Genomic DNA, 23,574 nt, shown 5'->3' on the forward strand with positions numbered 1-23,574 from the left:
CACTTTTTTAAAAATCTCAGGGCTAGGACGAAGGAGACGTTACTGGGGCCTGCTAGAGGCAATCGACGAATAACAGGATAGTCGTGGTCGTGGTCATATTTTTCTCATTCATGTTTTATGTTCTGACTTTATTTATTAACTTTCAGTTCTCCAAATTTGATCATCATAAGTACAAGAAAGTCAATGAGGTGCACAATAATTTAAACCTTATCTTTACCTTTTCCATGGGGAGGCAATGGAAAAGGGCATCCTCACACTTTGCCAGCTCAAAGGAGACAAAAGAAAATGAGTGTCCAGCTCAGTTCCCTCTATCTATCAATACTGTATTGATTTAAAGTGGAAAGTTTCTGTTCTATCTCTAAGTGCCTGGGTTGTCCATCTATCTCAAACTCAAATAGAACAGTACTTAAGGGTCCACAGACAGGAGATTACCCAAATTGGAGGGTGCAGATAGAGCAGTATATCATGTATTTCTTCTCTACAAAGAGAGAGCAACTTGAATTTTATGCATAAACTTCTCTCCAATGATCCTACAGAAGATTTGTTTGAAGAGAAAGTGTTCCAATTTATAGCAAGTCATAGGCGTCCCAACACTTTGGCAATGTTCTCCACACTTTGAAGTTTACAAGGAATGTGAGAATCCAACTGGGATTTCCAGGGGCCACAGTTGTGAGGCCGGCACAGGACTGTGTGAAGAGAGCCCCTCTAAGCATTCCTCGGTGGTTCCCATCAATAAAATTACCAGATTTAAACAGACAGCTGCTGTTTGGCTCTTAAAATGTTTTCTGGAGGGAGACGTGAGGCTTGCCTCTGGCCTGCTGGCCCAGCAGTCAGCCTGATGAGAAATGCAGTTGAAAGAATAGACTGCAAAGCCAAATACCTGTCAGGCTCTTTCACACTCCAGTGTTGCCAGAAAGTCTATAAAAATGTCATTGTCTCTCAGCTGCTGGTGATTATATTACCCTTTACATTGGCTGTTCGTAATAAAAAAATTTTAAAAAAGCAAATATAATTTTTTCACTATTTTGGCCTTCCTCTGGCCTTTTTCAAACAATTACAGACTAAATATAAAGAGACAGAAATCATTACTTGATTCTTTAACTAGTGCCAAGGAAAATGAATAATTAAAGAAACATTACTTGAAAAAAATTTACACTGTTGCTTTTAAGTTAGAACCAAACAAGAGCTCCTTAAAAATACATCATTTCTCCTTTATTCAGTTAGCATTTTTGCTCTGGAATAATATATTATAGCTGCTACTGTTTAAATTTTACCAGATTGAAAAAAAAAAGCTTTTAGTTACCATTATCCAATAGGTTACCTCTAATAAGAGGTCCCAAGTCAAACAGAGACACAGAGAATAATGGAGGTGGGGGAGCAGAGGCTGTCTAAACAGCTTCCTGTACACCTAACCAAACTGCCAATATTTGACTTTGTTCACCTGGGACAGTAGTCCCAAACAACACACTCTGACTCCCCTTGAACTCCCACCTCTAATATCAGCCCCAACTTTACTTTTCAAGCCTGACCATCTACTTTAAAAAAAGCAAATATTTTTTTATATTTGACCAAGAGGCATGAATGGTATTCTTGCACATTCATGGAATCTGAATTAGTACTAACCAAGACTGGTTCTTGTTGGACAATAAGAAGCTCACTACTCCTGGGCGGGTAGGGCGTTTGCCTTGCATGCGGCCAACCCAGGTTCGATCTCCAGCATCCCATATGGTCCCCCGAGCACCGCCAGGAGTAATTCCTGAGTGCAAAGCCAGGAGTAACCCCTGAGCATTGCTGGGTGTGACCCAAAAAAGCAAAAAAAAAAAAAAAAAAAAAGGACGCTCACTGCTCCTTCTCTTTCCCTTTCCCTCCCACTCTCATTGTTTTCCCTGATTTGAGTCTTTGAGTCTTCTGTCTCTTTCTGTCAGGATAATTGGACAGAGTACTGACACCAGGCAAGTATATTATTCACCCATATTGACTGGTTAAAATAAGCACAATATGAATACCTGGGTATGGAGTAACTTTGCTAATCTGGGACCATGATAGGACATGATTTTGAAGTCAGGCTTAGCCAGTTCTGTGTTACTCTCCCAGAACTAGAAAAAAACAAATCTGAAGGACAAATCAGTCAGACATTTTAAAGTGAAATAGAAATCAGAGATACATGAATACCTGATGCTGACCCAGAAAATAACTGGGTCAACATCAGGTATCATCAGAGAATAGATGAGGCCTGCGTTATCCATTCTCTGACTCACTTGCTTTATCAAATTGAAGGTCTAGGAATTTTGTTCTCAAGTGCTTTGGCACTTTGCCCAGCTTCTTCTAGTGGTAGAGTTCTGTTCCTTTTCTATATGTTACTTATGATAGACTGATTTATGGCCCCCAAAATTTATATGTTGAAATCCTAACACACCTTGTATCTGAGGACATTTCTTCATGAGGAGATGTGAATTTTAAAGTTATTGTGTTTTGAGTGTCTATTGTGTTTTAAGGGTTATGGTTTTTATGGATTATTGTGTTAAAATGGGCTATTAGGATGACCTAATCCAATGATTGTTGTCTTTATTTGATGACAAAAAGCACCTTTGAGATGTGCTCAGAAGGACATCTATGTGAAGAGGCAGCATGAAAACAGCTACAAGGAAACCAAGGATCCTCAGAAGAAATCAATTACTGATGCCTTGATTATGAACTTCCCCAGAATTGTGAGAAAATAAGGTTCTGTTGTTTAATCATGCTGTTGTGTGCCATTTTGGTATGGCACTAAACTAAGATGCTCTACAAAAGTCCTTCTTTGTTCCTTCCTAAAATGTCACTCAATAAATTTCCTTTCCTAGAGCTATCACAGCAAAATATCACAAACTAGATTTGGAGACTACAAGTCTGAGATTAAGATATAAGCAGCACACATTCCTTCTGTTCCAAGGAAAATATTGGTTTCATAATAATCTTTGTTTATTTAGGGATTATATATGTATCAACCTAATCTCCACCTTTATCTCTGCATGGCATTCACCCTGTGTGCTTGACTATCTATCAAAATTTCCACCTTGTTACCAGTTCTCCTGGATTTGAGCTCATCCTAATTACCTCAACTTAATCTGTCACTGTCACTGTTCTCCCATTTTCCATCAATTTGCTTGAGCAGGTCCAGTAACATCTCCATTGTGACACTTTGTTACTGTGTTTGGCATATCGAATACGTCACAGGTAGCTTGCCAGGCTTTGCCATGTGGGCGAGATACTATTGGTAGCTTTCTGGGCTCTCTGAGAGGGACGAAGGAATCGAACCTAGGTTGGCCAGGTCAGTCAAGTGCAAGGCAAACTTCCTACCCGCTGTGTTATCACTCCAGTTTAATAAAGTATAAAATGTATTTCCAAATAATATTTTATACACAGGCACTTGGAAATAGGACTGCAGCATCATTTTATAGATGACACAATTTAATTCATAACAGATACATAACAGGTACTTATTTCTAGGATGTCAATGACAAATAGTTACATGAAAGTTAATATAGGTGAAATTTCCTTTGTCCCTGCTCCGTCCACTCACTAATTATCTGAGTTATCTTACCAGAGAAGAGAATTTTCTGAAGAACCAAACTTTTTCACTAAGAAAGGACCCTTCAAAGATTTCCTCTGATATCCATACAGAAATACTCATACCTAAAAGTTCCTCCTAGCAGAAGGTGTTATCACCAGACTAATGCAAGGCAGAGGAAAGGATTTTTGGTTTCATAAAGGGCCCAGGCTAGGAGGAAGATGAGAAAGGGAATTTGATAGACTAAAAACTACAGAAACTATCCATGTGTTGTTGCAGACCATTGAATGTTTTCATCTGTGCATCTGCTTTGTTAACTTTTGAATCTAGAGGCGAGAACAAAGCTTCAAAGAACTCTCTGATGAAACTCAGTCACATGAAGTTCTGAGCAGAGAAAAATCAAAGGAGAGCAGCAAATTTTTTGGACAATACCAATGAAAGAGAGGAAGAAAGACTGACAGAGTCTTTAAAAACCACCTTGACTGTTTGCCTTTCCTGGAGGTGATTAATTATACATCATCACAGGAAAGGCACAAGTTTTGGAAATGCTCTTCAGTGAACTACAATCATTTGTGCTTTTAAGAGTCAATCTAGGTGATTAAGGGAGAAAAGAGAACTTGTATAAAAAAAAGAAAATCTGCAAAGTGAATTCATTCCACACGTATTTGCTCTTTCAGACTAAATTCACAGGAAATCCAAATCACTGATGCAAACCTTCGCAGTTAATTTGTTCCCAGGGGCATATTTGGAGCCATTATCCCAGAAGCATATATGTGAAAATCCCATTATTTGAAATGATTTCTGCTTAATGCCAGCCTGTACAGTGAGAAGCTAATAGTAAATAAGAAAAAAAATCAAGAAATATAAGAAGTAACATTAGGGCACTACAGGCTAACAAAAAGGAAACTGGCTTGGCAACACCCGGAGATTATCATTATGAGCAATTATTAAAAAAGTATATGTAGCAGGAAGTCATGGTTTGGGCTGTGTGTGTGTTTGTTTGTGTGTGTGTGTGTGTGTGTGTGTGCATGTGTGTGTGTGTGTTTCTCCTCATTTGTTCTAGCATTCAACCTATTGTCCTCGTTGGCCAAGAATCACTGGGATAGTACCCAAGATTCTTGAGCACCATTTAGAAGTCCCCTCCTAAACAAAAATGATTATTTCAGAATTATATAAAATTTCTAAAATATGGAAGCAATTAAAGTACCTGTTGGTGGGGGTATGGTGCCGCCAGCAGGTCAATCTGTACCTGTGAGGCGAGTTCATCAGCAGCCTGATGGCGCCTTCAGACTTCTGGATACCCCAAAATTGCTGCTGTACCTTTGGCCAGACCCCAAAAACTTGGGGCAAAGTTTACCAAGAAAGTAAATGGCACAAAGATATGTGGGAGACACACCCACAAACCACCTCAGGCTCAGCTATAATATTGGAGGCATGGCCTCTCTGGTTCCTGATTGAACTGCTTAACGACCATGATCTCAGAGACTCGGAAACAAATCTCAAAACCCAGCGGCTTCTGGCAGAAATGCATCCGGTCCCTACAGTAGGTTACCAGTGCTGGGCCAACCCAGGTGGGAATAGGTTTCGTGCCTTGGCCTAGTCCCCCTGGCGACCCAGTGGCCCCCATCCTCCAGAGGTCACTCGACAGTTAGGTTTAGGCCCACAGTGATGAGATACGCAGGGCTTCACAGGATGGGGTGGAGTGGGTCCTGTCTTTCCCACCCCAACAAGACCCCAAGTCATTGCCCACGAACAGCCTCTCTGGCTCCTGATCAAGCTGCTTAACGGCCATGATCCCAGAAACTCAGAAACAAATCTCAAAACCCAGTGGCTTTTGGCAGAAAAGCTTCCAGACCCCACTGTAGGTTACTGTCACCAGACCACCCCAGGGGGGAAAGGGTGTTGTCACTCCACCTGCTCCTCCTTGGCGGCTCAGTGGCCGTCATCGTCCTTCCAGAGGCCATTGGATAGTCTGGTTTGGGACCTCAGTGACGAGACATGCGGGGCCTCATGGGATGGGGGTGGAGCCGGCCCTTTCCTCCCTGTCCCAATGAGACCCCGAGTTGCCGCCCACGGCCTTTCTGGCTCCTGATCAAGCTGCTTAATGGCCATGACCCCAGAGACTCAGGAGCAAATCTCGGAACCCAGCAGGTTTTGGCAGAAATCCCTCCAGATTTAAGTGTTAAAATTTCTGAATTTCAAAATCACACAGCCACTACTGCATTCACACGACATCATATGTTTTTTCATAACCAGCAATAGAACACAAATTGTCTACAGTTGCCTTTTCAGCAGATCTGATTGTTAGGTTAAAATCCCAAATAATAATGGTGGGTCTGGTGTGAAAATATTGAATGTAATCAAAGTAGAGAGAGAGTAATGTGGAAATAATCTGCCCCACAGGTAGGGGGAGGGGTAGGATGGGGGTATACTGGGATTGTTGGGGGTGGAAAATGGGCACTGGTGAAGATACAGGTGTTTCATTGTATGACCGAGACATAGACTGGAAAGCTTTGTAACTGCTCTCACAGTGATTCAATAAATAAAATTTTAAAAAATGAAAAAAAAATAAGGTGGACTTCATGCCCAATTCAATCAGCTAATAGGTGGCTGAATAAATAGCAGTACTTCTACATAAAAAAAATAAAAATAAGTACCTGCTGGTATCACTTGATCACTTGACTTCCCGTTAATTGTCGATTTGCTCGAGCGGGCCGCAGTAACGTCTCCATTTGTCTCTGTCGCATGCTAGTGTAGCTCAATGGCGTCTGTTTGTTCTAGGAACAAGAAGAGCCTCAAACCAATCATTTAGGATCTTGATAAAGAAGTCTGACCATCTGGTAGGTGAGCGGTCACGCGGTCTTTTGACATCCTGTGGAATCCGGTCGGTAATGGCTCTAGTCCAGCGGTTGTCTCCAAATATCATTACGTGTCCAGCCCATCTGATTTTTGACACCTTGGCAAATGAGACAGCGTCCCTGATTCTTGATCTTCGACGGAGGTCGGAACTCCAGATTCTTTCTCTCATTTGAGTGAAACGTGATATTCCAAGCATAGCTCTTTCGATTCCTCTTTGGGAGACCCGAATAGCATTCTCATCATGTTTGCGTAGGGCTCAGGTCTCTGAGGCATATGTTAATACAGGAAGAACAGTGTAATCAAAGAGATGTGCCTAGAGCCAGAGGTTCTTCATCCTCTTAGCTATTTCTTCAACACTGTTGAAGGCGTTCCAAGACGCTCTCTTCCTCCTGTGCAACTCAGGTGCCAGGTCATTCATCATGTTGACTTCCAGACCTAGGTACACATAGCTGTTGCATTTGGAGATGGTTGTTCCATTGAGAGCAAATGGAGCATCTGGAATGAGGCTGTTTCTTATAAACATTGTCCCATAAGATTCATCTGTAGTCTGACCTTTTCACACTCACGGTTGAAGTCGGCCAGCATTTGTGCTGCTTGGCTAATGTTTAGTGTTATTAGAATAATGTCATCAGCAAAGCGGAAGTGGTGTAGTTGCCGACCATCTGTCTTCACTCCCATACCTTCCTATTCCAGTCGTTGCATGATGTTCTTGAGGGTGGCATTGAAGAGTTTCGGTGAAATGGTATCACCCTGTCAAACCCCTCTCTCTTTTTTTTTTAATTAGTGAAACACCATGAGGTACAGTTGTAGACTTACAAGTTATTGTGCTTGAGTTTCAGTTATGCAATGATTGAGTACCCTTCCCACCACCATTGCCCATTCTCCACCCCCACCAATCCCAGTATCCCTCCCACCCTGCCTCTGTGGCAGGGCACTCCCTTTTGTTCTATCTCTCCTTTTGGGTGCTGTGGTCTGCAGAAAAGACATTGGGTGGCAATCATGTTCGGTCCATAGATTACTTTCAGCAGGCATCTCCCATCCTGGGCAGATCTTCCCAGCACACTTTATTTGCTGCTCCCTTTTCTATCTGAGCTGCTTTACCCCTAGAGTGTGCGGCTGCCCTCTAAGCCATGGAGTGAACAACCTGGTATTTATCACAGCTGTTCTCGGGTGTTAGTCTCTTATTTTGTTACTTTATGTTACCCAGATGAATGCAATCTTTCTATGTCTGTCCCTCTCTTTCTGACATGTTTCACTTAGCATAATATTTTCCATGTAGTACCACTTGTATGTAAATTTCATGACTTCATTTTTTTCTAACTGCTACATAGTACTCCATTGTGTAGATGTGCCAAAGATTTTTTAACCAGTCATATGTTCTCAGGCACTCAGGTTTTTTCCATATTCTAGCTATTGTAAACAGTGCTGCAATGAACAAACAAGTGCAGATGTCACTTCGACTATACTTTTTGGCCTCTCCGGGGTATATTCCCAGGAGTAGTATTGCTGGGTCAAATGGGAGCTCAATTTCTAATTTTTTGAGAGTTGTCCATACTGTTATCCAAAAGGGTTGAACCAGTCGGCATTCCCACCAGCAGTGAAGGAGGGTCCCTTTGTCGCCAAATCCGCGCCAACACAGGTTGCCTTTGTTCTTTTGAATGTGGGCCAGTCTCTGTGGTGTGAAATGATATCTCATTGTTCAAACCCCTCTCTTGACATCGATGATTACTTCTTTGTAGAGTGGTGAGATCCTGATAGTGAATCCACTCACGAAGGATACTGATGTATTGAGTTTGAATGCCCTGATTGGCTAGGGCTTCAATGACCACATCCGTCTCAACAGGATCAAAGGCCTTCTTTAAATCAATGAACATTAAACAGAGCAGCATCTTGAACTCCCGATAAACCTCAATGAGCTTGGTTATCGTGTGGATATTGTCGATGGTGCTGAATCCTTTGTGGAAACCAGCTTGCTCACATGGTTGTCCTTCATCTAGTGTTCTGCCAATCCTATTCAGGATGACTCGAGTGAACAGCTTGTAGATGACAGACAATAGGCAGATTGGGCGATAGTTGCCAATGCTGTGAATGTCTCTCTTCTTGTACAGTAGTACAGTCCTGCTGGTTTTCCATTGGGACAGAATCTTGCATTCAGACAGGTAGTGTGTGAAGAGCCTGTTGGTATATGACTGGATAAAGATGTAGTACATTTTCAATAAAATATATAAAAAAGATGAAATTTTCCATTTGCAATAAAATGAAGTCACTGAAGGGAATTTATAAAGCATATAACTCAGAAGAAATAACACAAGTGTTGGATTGGTTCACCCACACACACTACATAAACATAAAATTTATGTTTATAAAATTTATGAACACACAAAAATGAAATACAACAGTGGGCAATGTTTTGTTTGAGATGGCTAGAAAAGGGAGCAAGAAGGGGAATAAATTTTAATTTAATTTAAAATAAAATAAATGAGAGGCCAGAAAGATAGTAAAGGGATCTGTATGCTTTCCATATACATAGATGATCCCAGTTCTATCCCCGAAACAAATTTTTTTCCCATGAGTACTACCAAGAGTAATCCCTGAGCATTGAGCCCAGAGTAAACCCTGAGCACCACCAGATGTGGCCTAAAACCAAAAACAAATGAACAATGATGAGCAATGTAATCAATGTGCTATTTAAAAATAATTTCTTCATACTACAAGAGAGAACAAAATCATGTAATTTGCCACAATATGGATGGAACTAGAGGGTATCATGCTGAGTGAAGTTACTCAGAAGGAAAGTAATAGATAATGAGAATGATCTCTCTCACATGTTGGACAATAGGGTAGTAACTTAAGTCCAAAGGCAACAACTGGAGAGTTGGTCCACAGAATTGAGATTTTTGAGAAGGGGGGTTGAAAGGGAGGCAGGGGACTTTGAGACCAGAGTGAAAGGAAGCAGGTACTCTTGTTATGTTTTTGGTGTTCGATGAAATATGGAATGATGTATGCATGAAACTATCAGCAGTATTGTAAATTATAGTACCTCAATTAAGATTAAAAATAACTTTAAACAACCACTAGGACTTCTCAGGATAATTTCCTATCTATTATTAAACATATTTACCTTTAAGATATATTGCAAAGTAGGGGTGCTAATTAAATAACTAACTATATACATATAGTTTTATATAGAGAACATTATATATAACACTATATATAATTATATATACATATATAATGAACCCAGGTATATTGAAATAAATAACTACAACATTTTGAGGAAGAATATAAAGGAAACTTCAGCTATTTTATTTGTTCCGTTTTTTAAAAGGTGGAGAGCTGGACTGGGAACTTGCTCAGTGAGCAGAGCAGTAACCTTGCTTGTGAAAGGCTCTAGGCTTGACTTCCAATGCTGTCAAAAGAGAAAAAATATATTTTCATGAAGATCTCATTTCATTTCATTTCATTTTCATTTCATCATCCTGTTAATCGTCGATTGCCTCGAGCAGGCCCCAGTAACGTCTCTTTCATCCTAGCCCTGAGATTATATTCACGGCTCTTTAGGAGAATGAGACCCATCATTGTTACTGGTATTTGGCATATTTGGTAGGCCACGGGGAGTTTGCCAGACTCTGCCCTGTGGGCAGGCTACATTCGATAGCCTGCAAGTTTGTCCAAAGTAGGAATGAGATAATAAGATGTCGCGCGGCCGTGAATGCGGCCGCGCGGTTCCGGGATCTGGATTTTATAGTCTCTGAGTCTTGGCCGCTGATGGGATTACACGGCGCCAGGGGGCCAGGTGGTGGGTGTGACCCCCGCCTACTGGAATTTGGAGGATCTGGGTGGAAGATGCTCGACTCCAATTCGAGTAGGCGTGGAGGTCTCGGCCCTGGAACCCGCGTGGCTGTGTCCCTCTGCCAGTACCTTCATGGGTGCGGAGAGTGGTCTCAGCATGGTGGTGGCTGGTCCTGGAGGTCTTCGGCTGCCGTAGCCCTGGTCGGGGCGGGGAGGAAAGCTCAACCCGCTCCCCTCCAAGGGACTCCGGGAAGGAACACCCAGGCGCGGGGGCAGAGACTGCAAGATCTCATTAATGGGCATATTTTGAAATAGTTACTCATCCTTTTAATACAAGGCATTTGACTAATCTCTAGAAGGAGATGCCGGAGTGCTCCTGGAGACCCTTACAAAGAGCAGAACTTGACAGCTCTGAGGAATAGGTTCTTCTTTCTTGTTTGAAAGAAGGAAAATAAGGAAGAAAGCAATTATACACGTTTTTATGTTACTATCCCTGCAGGAGAAGAATTGGTAAGCTATTCTCCTTTCTCATTGTACCAAAAATAGTGAAATGTTTTCTCCTAGTGATAAAGTCATTGCAAAAATTTCTCTCCAATGGTTTATAAAAACTTGGAGAACCATACATTTATGGAAGAAATAAGAACATGCATAATAATTTTAAAAAATTAAGTAAACGTTGAACTTTCTTTAATGCAAGTAAAAGTGAATATTAAAACAAAGCTAGAAGTAAGGTGGTGGAAGGAAAGAGATGAAGAAGAAGAAAAAGAAAGAATTACTAATAACAACATAAGTACAGGAGAGTATTTTAGCGATTGTGATCGTTTTCTGTCCGTATATTATCTCACTTCCCTAATTACAACACATTCAAACAGAAGTCCATGAAATCTCTATTAATACACAATTCTAATGAAAAAGTAAAAATCAACCTTCACATCATTCTAGTCTGTTTCCTCCTTTTAGTCCTAAGAAACCACCTAAAGTCTTCTAGCTAGGGCCCCTTCCTGGTTCCAAGAACGTTTAAGTGCCTCTGGGCAGCTTCCTCCTTGGAATAAAGGAGCTTTGGCCTGCAGAGACTCAGCTGCACAGTTAATCCCCTATCCCCTCCCCCCTTCCCCCGACACCCCCTCTCCCCACAAAAAAACCACCATCACCACTAGGACTCCACAGGATGTATGATTCAGCAACCTTTCAAAGGGCCTAGCTAATCTTTATGCACAAACAGCATATGCTACAACAAAGTTAATCCAGCATGCTATGCAGCATCAAGAAATTAAACAGATTTATTCACAGGGGAAAGAAGCTGCTTTAGCAAATGGAGCCAAGCGAGGGAGAAAGAAGGTTAATTTGGTAGAGGGAACTCCACCTTGCCCTGGAGGACATCTTCTTCCATGAGGTCAAGAGACTTTGTGTTTCCACTCATCTATTGCTTTAGTAGTTAATATTATTTTGAGGAAGAAGCTTATGGTGAATAAATGAGAAATAGAAACTTAAATAAAATCTGAACTTTTTTTTGATTTAATGATAGACTTGAGAGAACACTAGAAGTTGTAGTAATAGTTGATGTTGTCTCATTTGTTTATTGGGTTACACTCAGCTGTGCTCACTGTTTACGCCTGGCTCTGAGCTCAGGGTTTACTCCTGTTGGTTCTTAGGGTATTGTATCATATATGGTGCTGGGGATCTATGCAGCTCAGTGTCTTACTACTCTGGCCCATGGTAGGCAAACCTTTGACCAAGCAATTGTAGCCCTTTTGGGTTTCTATATGGCACTTTCTTTGCATCATAAGACTCTTGATTTTTACATTTAGACTCTTTGTGGTTTCATTTCTCCAGAAGTGGACCACTTGCAAGAAAGTATGTGAATCACTGGGAATTGGTCAAATATACCCAAGTTGACATGTCCAGAATTATAAGCTACTTTTGGAGCAGTCCCAGGTGATTTTCATGCAGTTTCATTCTGGAAGCCTTTCCTCTGCTACAGTTCTGTACTCAGCTCATCACAGGCAGTAGGATCAACTGAAAAAAGAACACCAGGAGCTAGCCATATTTTGGTGAACCTAATAATGTTCTCTGTACCTTAAATTTCTTATTCTTCACAACTTTTTCTAAAGTAACATTACTTTGTACCATATAAGTTTCAGGTACATGACAGTAAAATCCAGTATCTGTATGCACTACATTGTAATCACTCCTAAAACAGAGTCCACTTCCCATCATCACACAACCGACCTAGGGGTGGGGGAGAGGAGATTATTTTTTCCTTTCTTTCTAGGTTTCTTGGGTGATCTAATAATAATATTTACACAAGACAGATTAACAGGAGATAAAAATTAATTTTACAAGTAGAAGTCTCCAAGATATGAGAATAAGAAGAGTCACCAAGAATTTTTGTTTCTATATTACTTATAAACACAGAAAAATTGAGAAAGAAAAACGGCTTGGGCCAACTTTTTTGTTTGTTTGTTTGCTTGTCGGGGGGAGGGGCATGCACAGTAGTTCTCAGGGATTATTCCTGGCTCTGTACACATGGATCATTCCTGCTATGATTAGGAAGACCATATGAGATAGCGGGAATGGAACGCTGATGGGTCAGATGCAAGGTAAGCACCCTACCCACCCTACTATCATTTTAGCCCTGGGGTTACATATTTTGTAAGATGCTTTAATAAATTCAACATATCTTAGAAATGTTTTGTCTAACCCTGTTGGCCCTAAATTCCCCACCTCTGGTGCTAAAGTTTTTTCTAATACTGGGAGAACGCTTTCACCTGGTAGTTTACCTCCTATTTGGTATGAGTGTTACAGTGTTCTTTCAAGCAGAGATTTCTTAAGTCACAACTACAAAATAAAATTTGTAGGTGGCATATTTTTACAGAACCTACTTTCAACCTTATCGCCTTATTTACACATTTTATGCCAGACACAGTAACAACAAAGTCTCCAATGGAGACGTTACTGGGCCCGCTCGAGCAAATCGATGATCAACAGGAGGGCCTTTACTTACTTTACTTTACCTACTCCTTCCACTCTGGTAATTATGAGTCTGATCTCTATATTTAGATTTTTTTTTCTTTTACGTATTGTGTGTGTTCAAAAAATGTGTGGGTACTCTTCACGTGCATTTGCTGTCAAGCTGCTTTCCCATCCCAGATGGTGGACAGCAGTGTGTGAAGGAAGGAGGAAATGGGGGCCAGTCTTGTTGGTGTTCAATTGTCATTTATTCCAAACTAGGCTTCCTCTGCCTCCTTCCAGGTTCACTCACTGCCCATATTCTCTCTTCTGCTACCACCCCCCACCCCCATGCTCATCTGCTCCTGTCTCCTGTACCAGTCTCTCCCTGCTCACTCTCACAGCCTTAGTTATAGAGAACAATACCAAGAGTTGGGGGTAGCACTTCCACATAGGTGAGATAGCACAATCCACATATGAAAGCCCTTCCTTCCAGAACAGCTTCTTCTAAGACAAAGATCTCATCCTGCTGGGAGATCTGCTCAAGGGCAGAATTTCATCTAAGCACATATTTCTCCTTTCCTAAGTCCATAGTCATTTAAACAATCATCTTAAGTTTACTTCTTAATAATATTTCTGGTCACTTTGTTTGGACACAGTCAGAGATAGATTAAGCTTATAGGGTGACTTTCCTGGGGACATCTCGCTATAGATGCCAGACTACAGTCTTCGGGCCAGATGAGTCCTTCCTAATCCCTGCAGGGTCCTTGTCCAGTCACTCCTCTTTAGTCATGACAGAGTTTGTCCATGATTGTGCTCTTAACTTTTTATAAGTTTTATGGCACTTGGCCTGTCCCTTTTTGATGCCAGGGTAGCTTACAACTTAGCCTGGGTCCCTCTAAGTCCTTTTGTTGGGACCCTCCCTTTAGGAGCTAAGGGTAACTGAGGCTTAAGTCAAGTAAATATGACAGATGCCCAGGAGTAAATGTTATTCGGAGTCAATTAACTCCCAAGTTACAGAAGCATAGCACTAAAATGTCTTCCTGTGTCTGTACAAAAAGGACATTGTTCTAAAGTAAACTATGCAAAGGACAAACGGGAGAGAAAAAAGCAATATTTCACTTACAAATACAAAATGCAGAGTCCTTAGAAAAATCTGACTTATAAGTCACAGGGTCTGATTTGGGGATATAAGTGATTAATAGATAGGGGAAGCAGAGTACAGAGGAGAGGTTAAAGATAAACACAGAAGAATGGGAGTGTCTCAGGAGCACTGTGATAGGTGTGACTCAATAAACCTAAGCTCCCTGTGATGAAGGAGAAAGGACAAAGGACAAAGGACGAGCCAATGTTATCCTATATTAATTTTTTTTCTTCGTACATCTCGTTTCTTTTTTATTTGGCTCTTTGGATCTTATTCTTGGAGCCAGGGAATTAGTACAAGGGTTAAGGCTCTAGCATTGCATATGACCCACCCAGTTCAATCACCAGCACTGCATATAGTCTTCAAGTATGACGAGGAGTGATCCCTGAGCACAGAGCTATGAGTAAGCCCTGAGCACTGTCAACTGTAGTTTCACCACCCAAAGTTTAGAAATATATTTTATTATTATTATATGGTTGAGCAGTATGTGTGTGAACTTTATCTGTATAACTATAAATAAGTACCAATTAACATTTCCATCATCAGTGTGCAAGTTTCCTTTTTTCACATTCTCACAACATTTGCTGTAAACAAAACATTTCAGTATACAAGACATCTTTACAAAACAATATATAAAACATCTTTATCTTACCTCACTTATCAGTCTCAGCCTGTTTCTTAAAATTCACAGCATTCTTCAACCTTAACTGATCCCCCTTCATCAGGGAGATAGAATAAAGGATTCATATGAAGGAAGATTGAGGGTATTATAAGCACACAGCACTTAGAATTAGTAAGCCATACAGTTTTCACAATTTGGTGTAACTATTTGTATTCCGTCTCTGTGACCCACAAGTTCCCCAAATTCGTTCTATCAAACTCTCTTGCCACACATGACTTCATGCATATAACCCACATAACTAGCAAAACATTTTAAGGTTTTCAGGTAGAGGAAATAGGTGTGAGAAATCATTTGCTTATCTCAATGGGCTTAATGTACACATTGCATACTTAAGAGCACATGAATGAGTGTGCCTAGAATTACCTTTTAATGCTTTTGTCCAGGACCAAGTTCAGGCTATGGTCATAAAATAATTTTTGTCTAGATGAGTTAACCGGGGAGAAACCCAGCAGGGTTGAACCCATTTATAATTGGCTTTAATAAGCCACTAACTAGGTATAGAGAAGCAGATAACTAATAGAGCTAAAGAGCATATAGATAGCTAAACAATTGGTGGTGGGAGGAGTTTCCAATAAGAAGAGGAGAAAGAAGTAAAAAGGAAAAAATGAAATGAAGAGAAAGAAAGAAAGAAGAAAGAAAGGAAGGAAGGAAGGAAGGAAGGAAGGAAGAAAGAAAGAAAGAAAGAAAGAAAGAAAGAAAGAAAGAAAGAAAGAAAGAGGAGAGAGAGGAAGGGAGGGAGACAGGGAGGGAGAAAGAAAGATGAGGAGGGAGGAAGAAAGAGAGAAAGAGAGAGTGAGAAGAGAGAATACTGACAGAATACTGAATACTACAGAATACTGACAGAAACCAAAGTCCACAATTAGTCTTGGCCACTCCATCTGGATGATTAGAGCATATGAAGCAAAGGAGAGGAAACATGTAAAACATTGTGTTTGAAGTATAACCCTTTGGGTTTTCAAAGCAAGTTTTTACAGAAGCCTAACTGATTGGCACAGTCTCAAACCTCTGTAGGTCATAGAAAATCCTGGGTTAAATCTGTACCCTTGCCAAGGAGCTGCACATGTAAATCTTATTATAATTAATAATACACTTGGAACTCTTTCCATATGAAATGCCTGTGAAGGACTTGGAGAAACACCCAAGCCATAGAAAGAATTATTCATATATATCTCTGGAGGGAGAGATATCAGATCTCATCCCTTTTACTTAAAAGCCTCTATTTACCCTAGTTCTCTATTATAGTTCATGCCTTTGAAAGGATTGTGCAGAATTAGTTCTTTCTGGTGAGCATAACTACTCTCTAGAAATCCCAGGAACCCAGCCAACTTAAATGTCATTATGTATAAAAACCAGCATTTTTCATTGTTAATTGATAAACCAAAGGTTTATTATCCTCAATAGGGGATCTTGCTGTAGAAGCGTTGTGTATGTGTGCACCCTTACTTTTCTAATCCTTTATTAGCTGAAGACAATTATTATGTGCTATCCTTAATTTCCTTTTAACATCCTTTTATTTGCCACTGGATATCATAAATGTTGCCTACACAGCTAATAATTTAGATTTCAAAGATTTATTTTGTTTTCTTTAAGAAATTTCGATTACTAACTCAAGTAGATTACACATATACAGGGAAGTCCTAGATTGTCATTGTCAGTGAAGCAAAGCACAAGAAGTTCACAGACAATTACAAAGTTTGGGACTTAGTTAGCTTATGATGCAGATGAAGCACAGAAATATCATTAGATGCTTTAGTTATAAACTTAAAAATAACAATATGATCTAGGAAATTAAGGTAGAAAGAGTATAACTAGAGTCTAGCTCAAGGACAGAGACAATGGGAAGACACAGAATGTGAAAGTTTAGCACATTGACAGAAATGCAATTAGTCTGGAGAAAAAGGCTCTGTGAGGATGATGTGGAATAAAGTGAGAAAAACATGCACATCAATAGGAGCTTAAAGTCAATGTGCCCTCAGTGTTGAGCTGAGAATTCAGATATCAGCATTGGGTTACTGAGGTCTCAAAGCATTTGACAATGCCAGATTTGATTTTTCAGTTAGATCACTTCACCAGCAATGTAAGAGTTCATTGGAGGGACATAAGACCCCATAGCAAAGACACTAGTAGGAGATTCATTACATAAGTCCAAAAGTCAAGATAGTAAACATGTAAAGAAGAGAAGATGAGCTAAGGAGTGAATCCTAGGAAGTTCTGCATTAGCTTTAGAGATGGAACAAGCCCCTTCCTAGCCCTAAGATAGTCTGGAGTGCTGGGAAACATAGAAGGGCACAGTAGTACCAACTCAGATTGACCCCCATGCTGTAGAAATCCATCTATATCCACAGAACATACTCCTGTTTGTTTGGGGCATCTGGACATTGTGCTGGTTTCCTACTGTTGACCTCAAACAGAAAGCAACCAGCTATTTTACAAACCAAATACATTTATTCAGAAAGAATAACAAAGGACAATTGATAAAGTATATGTTCACGTCAACACACAAGTGAAATTTTGAGAATACCTTACCTCCATATATAAATATGGATAGGATAGTGAGCTGGAGAGATGGTACAGTGGATAAGGTGCTTCGTTGACATAATCAAGCCAGGTTCAATTCCCAGCACCCCAAATCCCACCAAATGTGAACTGTCAGGGTAGAATTAAGAATCCTGAGCATAGATGGTTTTAACATTCCCAGTATATAGTGGGATCTTATTGGACTGAGTCACCTCCTCTTTCTACCCTGGGGTAGGGAAGAAGTATCAATTCCCATTGGTGATGCAAGATGTGTTGTAACTTGTAGTTTGCTGATTATATATGTTTAAGAAATTATATTCTATCATCCTAAACTCATTTAAATAGTTCTAGATGTTAATTTTTAAGCCACTCTACAGCTTCAGCAACCTGGGTCCTAATTATAATACAAACCTCTCTGTCTCTTTTCACTGCTGATTGGAGATATACAGAAAAAATTTTACACTCCTAGACTCTTCATGTGGGCTGGAGCGATAGCACAGCGGTAGGGCATTCGCCTTACAAGCAGCCAACATGGCCGACCCGAGTTCGGTTCCTCCGCCCCTCTCGGAGAGCCCGGCAAGTTACCGAGAGGATTCGATATGCCAGACACAGTAACAACAAAGTCTCCAATGGAGACGTTACTGGGCCCGCTCGAGCAAATCGACAATCAACGGGAGGGCCTTTACCTTTTACCTTTTAGACTCTTCATGTATAAATTTCTCCTCAAGGACCTTAAATTTAATCCCCTACTTTGTGCCCATAGAACATTGGTGTTTTGGGTCAGCAAATCTAATGATACTAAGCAAGAAGTTTTAGGGAAATAATGTAATAGCAGACCAGAGTAAAGTCCTATAAGCTAATAAAGACATGTGCTACTCATCAGGAGAATGCTATGGTGTTTCCTAGAGTGTTGCACCCAAGTCTGTTCCCTGTCCCAGACCACAGCAGCCAGCACCACCCAATGCGTAGACAAGTGAGAAGATCAGTGGGAAACTGTAACAGAAATAATAGACATAGTCCACATCCTAGAAAACATATAGTCTAACTTGAAGAAACAGAAGATTCACATATGTACAAAATGACTAAAAACACATTTACTAAAGAAAAAACTGTAATTGAAAGCATAAGTGGAAGAAACCACATTCAGTATGAAATCATAGCTACACACTGGAATACAGAAAAAAGTAAACCTCAAGCTTAACCTTTTTTTCTTTTCAGAGTTTACCTACTTCTATAAAGATTGTCAGAAAAAATTATATAGTTAAAGACTTTAAAAAAAAACTAGGACCTATGAAAATAAGTAACCCAAAATGCTGAACATAATTCTGCCATTTCTTGGTGAAAATGAAGGCACAATTTGTGATGTAGTTCCTATGACATTGTGTTCTAAAAATTATTGCATGACCTTCGATCCGTCAACAGTAGCATCAAGCTTGTTAGAAATAAAAACTCTGATGTTCAGTCCTGCTGAATCAGAATGTGCATTTTAAGGTGATCCCAGCTGATTAATAACAACACTGAAGTTTTAAAAGCATTGTTCTAAAAGCCATCCTTAGAATAGATGATTAGGGATAAACTGTGTTTACATCCTCCTGTAATCCCTGCAAAATCTATACCACAACATAAATTAGTCATTGTAATATATCTGAAAACCAAAAATAAAAAAATACAGGGACAAAAGAAAAACCTCCTGAAAGACAAAGGAATGCCCTTTTAAGAAGGAATTCCTACCACAAAGCAACTTTGTCCTGAGGAGTAGGCAAAACTCCTTCTATCCCAACCCTGCAACCCATCCTCAATATGCAGAACTGGAATGGAAGGCAAGAAACTATATGACATAGAAAGATATATCAGAGCCACCAGCAAGCATCGACTCATTGATCTATGCCTAACTGAATCTCAACAACTCTAGAGAGTCACCAACAGGAGCCATCCTGCTGACTTCTCAAGTTAATTGGTGTGTGCCATTTTTGAATCTCTCTTTTTTAACAACAGAGGCTGAGTGCAAATTTCTGAGGTGAATTCCACCCACCCTATGTAAATTGTACTTAGAGACGCAAATGCCAGAAAACTGATGTAACTTCTCCCAGCTCACATTTAATTGCTAGCAAGCAAACTATACCCCTAGAGCTACAAAGCACTCTAAAACATAGTTATCTATCTAGGGAGAGGAGGTCCATTGCCTTCTGTGTTTTTGTTTGGGCTCAGTGGGCATGTATATTCTATGATTGGACATAGTTTTCCCTTAAACCTGTCTCCCACACCAAGGAATTTTACCCAGTTATTATGCCCAGACTATGGCAGAAGACTGAACCCCTGGCTGACTTGAACCCCTTGAACCCTTGAACCCCTGGCACCCTTGAACCCCTGGCTGACTCTAAGGACCTTTCAATCTTTGTGCACAGATGTTCTAGGGACTTATGACCATGAACCTGAGGACAAGTCCTACATCTGTTCAACCTTTGCTGATACATGATACTTGTGGCTTGCACCTCTTGCCATCTTGAAGTCTGCTAAAACTTGATGCCTCAACGCCATCAAGCATTCTTGAGCTTGGTCTCCAAGTGGAATATGGTTAGCCCATGACTTCAAGCACACAGGAAATAATATATGCCCGGTTGATATCTAGGCCTGTAAACCTGACACAGAGATGCCACTGAGAAGCTGTGACTGTTCAAACCACCTTACAGGTCAAATCAAGTGTAGTTCAGGCACAGATGGTTTTGAATATTTGGTTGTAATCCAGGTCTATTCAAACTTGGTGCCACCACAAGTTTTGCCAAATACAACCTTGTATCACAGACTTCTACTCAGATCCCCTTTCCTCCCCTTTACAAGTGCTAGCACTACAGTTGCTGCCAAGATCTGGCAAACACAAATCTGAAAATAAATTTGAAAACAGGTGCAAGAGATGTTGGTGGGACCTGGTGACTGAAAGCCACTATTTCCTGGGCCTGCTTGAGTTCAACACAGCACCAAAACTGCTCCAGGGGATCAGCAACTATAAACCTGGGGTCACTGTCCAGACATGCTTGATCTCATTGTTATAGCTGCTGCATGGTTTCAGATTTCTGGTAGTCATCCAGATCAATCAAATGGGATTTGTGGAATTTGTGATTGTTAATCCAAGATCACTGTCAGGCTGACATGAACACAGACCCTCAATCTTAGTCTTCACATAGGTGCAAGCATAAAGTAGGAATGGAGGAATTATTTGAAAATGTAAATAAAGAAACAAAAGTCTTGAAAGGGCCTCAAGCACATGAGAATTTTCTAAACTCCCTAATGAAGATATCAAAGACCTAGTCCTCATAATGCTCCCTGAAATGAAGAAATTAGCAGAATAGAACTTCTGCAAGGACAGAGAAAGTATGAGAAAATAAAAGAGACATCTTTTTTGTTAAACAACAATGTATAGGGGCTAAAAATTCAGAAGCAAAAATAGATTGAAAAATTATATCAGAAGATTTATGGAAGCTGAAGTTGAATCAGGAAGTTTGATATGAGGTAGAGGAAACTATCAAAAAAGAACTTAAAAAGAAAATTGTTTATGTTCTTTTAAGCCATTATTATTGATGTAACTGATTTAACAATGCTGTTAATTATAATTTCTATGTATACATTATTCCAACATCACACCCACCACTTTAGAGCCTTCTCCAGTTTCCCAAAGACCCCTCCCAACACTCTTATTCCCATATAAGCTTAGTTACATAGACAAAATCTTCAGTTCTGATAACGTTGATGATTCCCTTCCTATGCTTCATTTTTATCCCACAAATAGGATAAATCTCTCTTTTTTTGGTACTGTAGGAAGTGATGACACTTACACACATATGGATTGATAAAGCTAAACTCCTGAATTCAACACAATTATAAATCAATAATAAGTTGATAAAGCCTGCTTGGGCAGGGGCAATGGTGGAGGGATAGTCACACTGGTGGTGAGATTGACACTGGAACATTGAATGTCCCAAAATATCTGTTTTTTGAATAATTTGTAACCCCCGGTATTTAAATAAAGTCAGAAAAAAAAGAAAAAGATTGTAATAAAGATATCTATGGGGAGACCTATACTCTGCCTGCCTTATTTCCTCCACAGCCATATATGGACCCAGGCCAAGTAAGGTCATCTCTGAATCTATTCAGGCTCAGTTTGAGGTTCTTGAACTCTGCTCTTTCAGCCATACTCAGCGTTAGGGCACCTTATTCCCAGCCTCTGGACTTTGGAGACTCTCCTTGGTGCCACCACATTACCAACCCCCCCATCCCTTTCTTGCCCCCCCCCCAAAACCAGTAATTATGAACTCAAGCCAGCTCAGGCCATCTCTGAATCCAATCACATACATATCATGGGGACCTTTTATCCTATGAATTATAGAATTTTGGTTTGATCTTTTTCTTCTTTCCTAATATAGCCTGTACTGACAGAAATTTTCTCTTTAGTGCAGTTTTTGCTCTGGTTCTTAGATTCTGATAGTTTTCTTCTTTATTCTTTAGTTTAAAGCAATCTTTTATACTTTTTTCTTTTTTTTTTCTTTTTTTTTGCTTTTTGGGTCACTTCTGGCGATGCACAGGGATTTCTCCTGGCTCTGCACTCAGGAGTTACTCCTGGCGGTGCTCAGGGTACCATATGGGATTCTGGGAATCGAACCAGAGTCGGCCACAGGCAAGGGAAACACCCTACCCACTGTGCTATCTCTCCAGCCCTATACTTCTTTCTTGACTTCTTTTGGTTCTGTTGTTGCTTAACACTGCTTTGTTTCACCTCCAGGTGTTGAAGATTTTTCACTTTTTATGATTTATTTCTATTTTCATGGTATTTCAATATAAGAAGATATATAATGTCTGTATTCAGAAATTTACGCTTGAGTTATGCCCTAGTATGTGATCTATCCTGAAGAATATTCTATGCTCTCCAGAGAAGACTGTGTATTCTTCCTTTTGAAGATGAAAGACTCTGTATATGTTCATTAACCCTTTTCTTATAAGTCCTCATTTAGGCTTTTTATGTCTTTACTAGTATTCTGTCTGGTTGATCTAACTCCTGAAAAAAGTGGAGTGTAAAAATTTTCCCACTGTTATTTCTTTCCGTCAAAGTGTTTCGCTTGGTTTGTTAGCAAAAACTTTTTAAACTTTGTTGGCCCTGCATTTGGTGCATATATGTTTATAAGAGCTAATACTTTTGGATCTAATATTCCCTTAACCAATAAGTAGTGTCGATCCCTATCCCTAATTATTCTTTTCTCTTTGTAAATTAATCCATCAAGAGATACACAGTAACAAAGTTGTTCATGATTGAGTTCAGATCATACACTGTTCCGACAGCCGTCCCTCCACCAGTGTACATTTCCCACAATCAATATCCCCGGTTTCCTTCCTTCTACCCCCATCCCAAGTATTTCTTTAAAGAAGGCACTTTTCTTCTCACTCTCTCCCTCTCTCTCCTTCACCCTCTTTCACTCTCTCTCTCCTTCCCTCCCTCCCCCCTCTCTCTATCTTCCCCTCTCTTTCCTTTTGGGCATTATGGTTTCCAGTACAGGTACTGAAAAGCTTCATGTGTGTTCCTTTACCTACTTTCAGCATTCAATTTTTGTCCAGAGTGATCATTTCTAGCTATCATTGTCATAGTGATCATTTCTCTATCCTAAGTGCCCTCTAATTATTTTAATTTAGGCATGCTTCCTGTAAAGAGCAAATAGATGAATTTTATTTCCTGGTCCAAACAGCAACTCAACAGCTTTTCATGGGTGAGTTGAGTTTACTGACATTCAGAAAGATTATTGATATAAAGGGCTGTGTTGTCATTTTTCTGTGTTAGATATAGTTGTTTCTGCAATTGGTCTTTTGCTTTTTTTTTTACATTTTTTTCATAATTATATTTATTTACTTATTTTTCTTCTTATATTTATTTATTGAATCACTGTGGGAAAAGTTACAAAGCTTTCAGGTTTAAGTCTTGGTCATACAATGATCAAACACCTTCACCAGTACTCATTTTTCACCACTAAGAACTCCAATATACCCCCCTCCCATCCCTCCCAATGCCTGTGAGGCAGATGATTTCTACTTAACTCTTCTCTA

The sequence above is a fragment of the Sorex fumeus genome, unplaced genomic scaffold (assembly GCF_029834395.1).
Source record: "Sorex fumeus unplaced genomic scaffold, SorFum_2.1 ptg000036l, whole genome shotgun sequence".
Taxonomy (NCBI): domain Eukaryota; kingdom Metazoa; phylum Chordata; class Mammalia; order Eulipotyphla; family Soricidae; genus Sorex; species Sorex fumeus.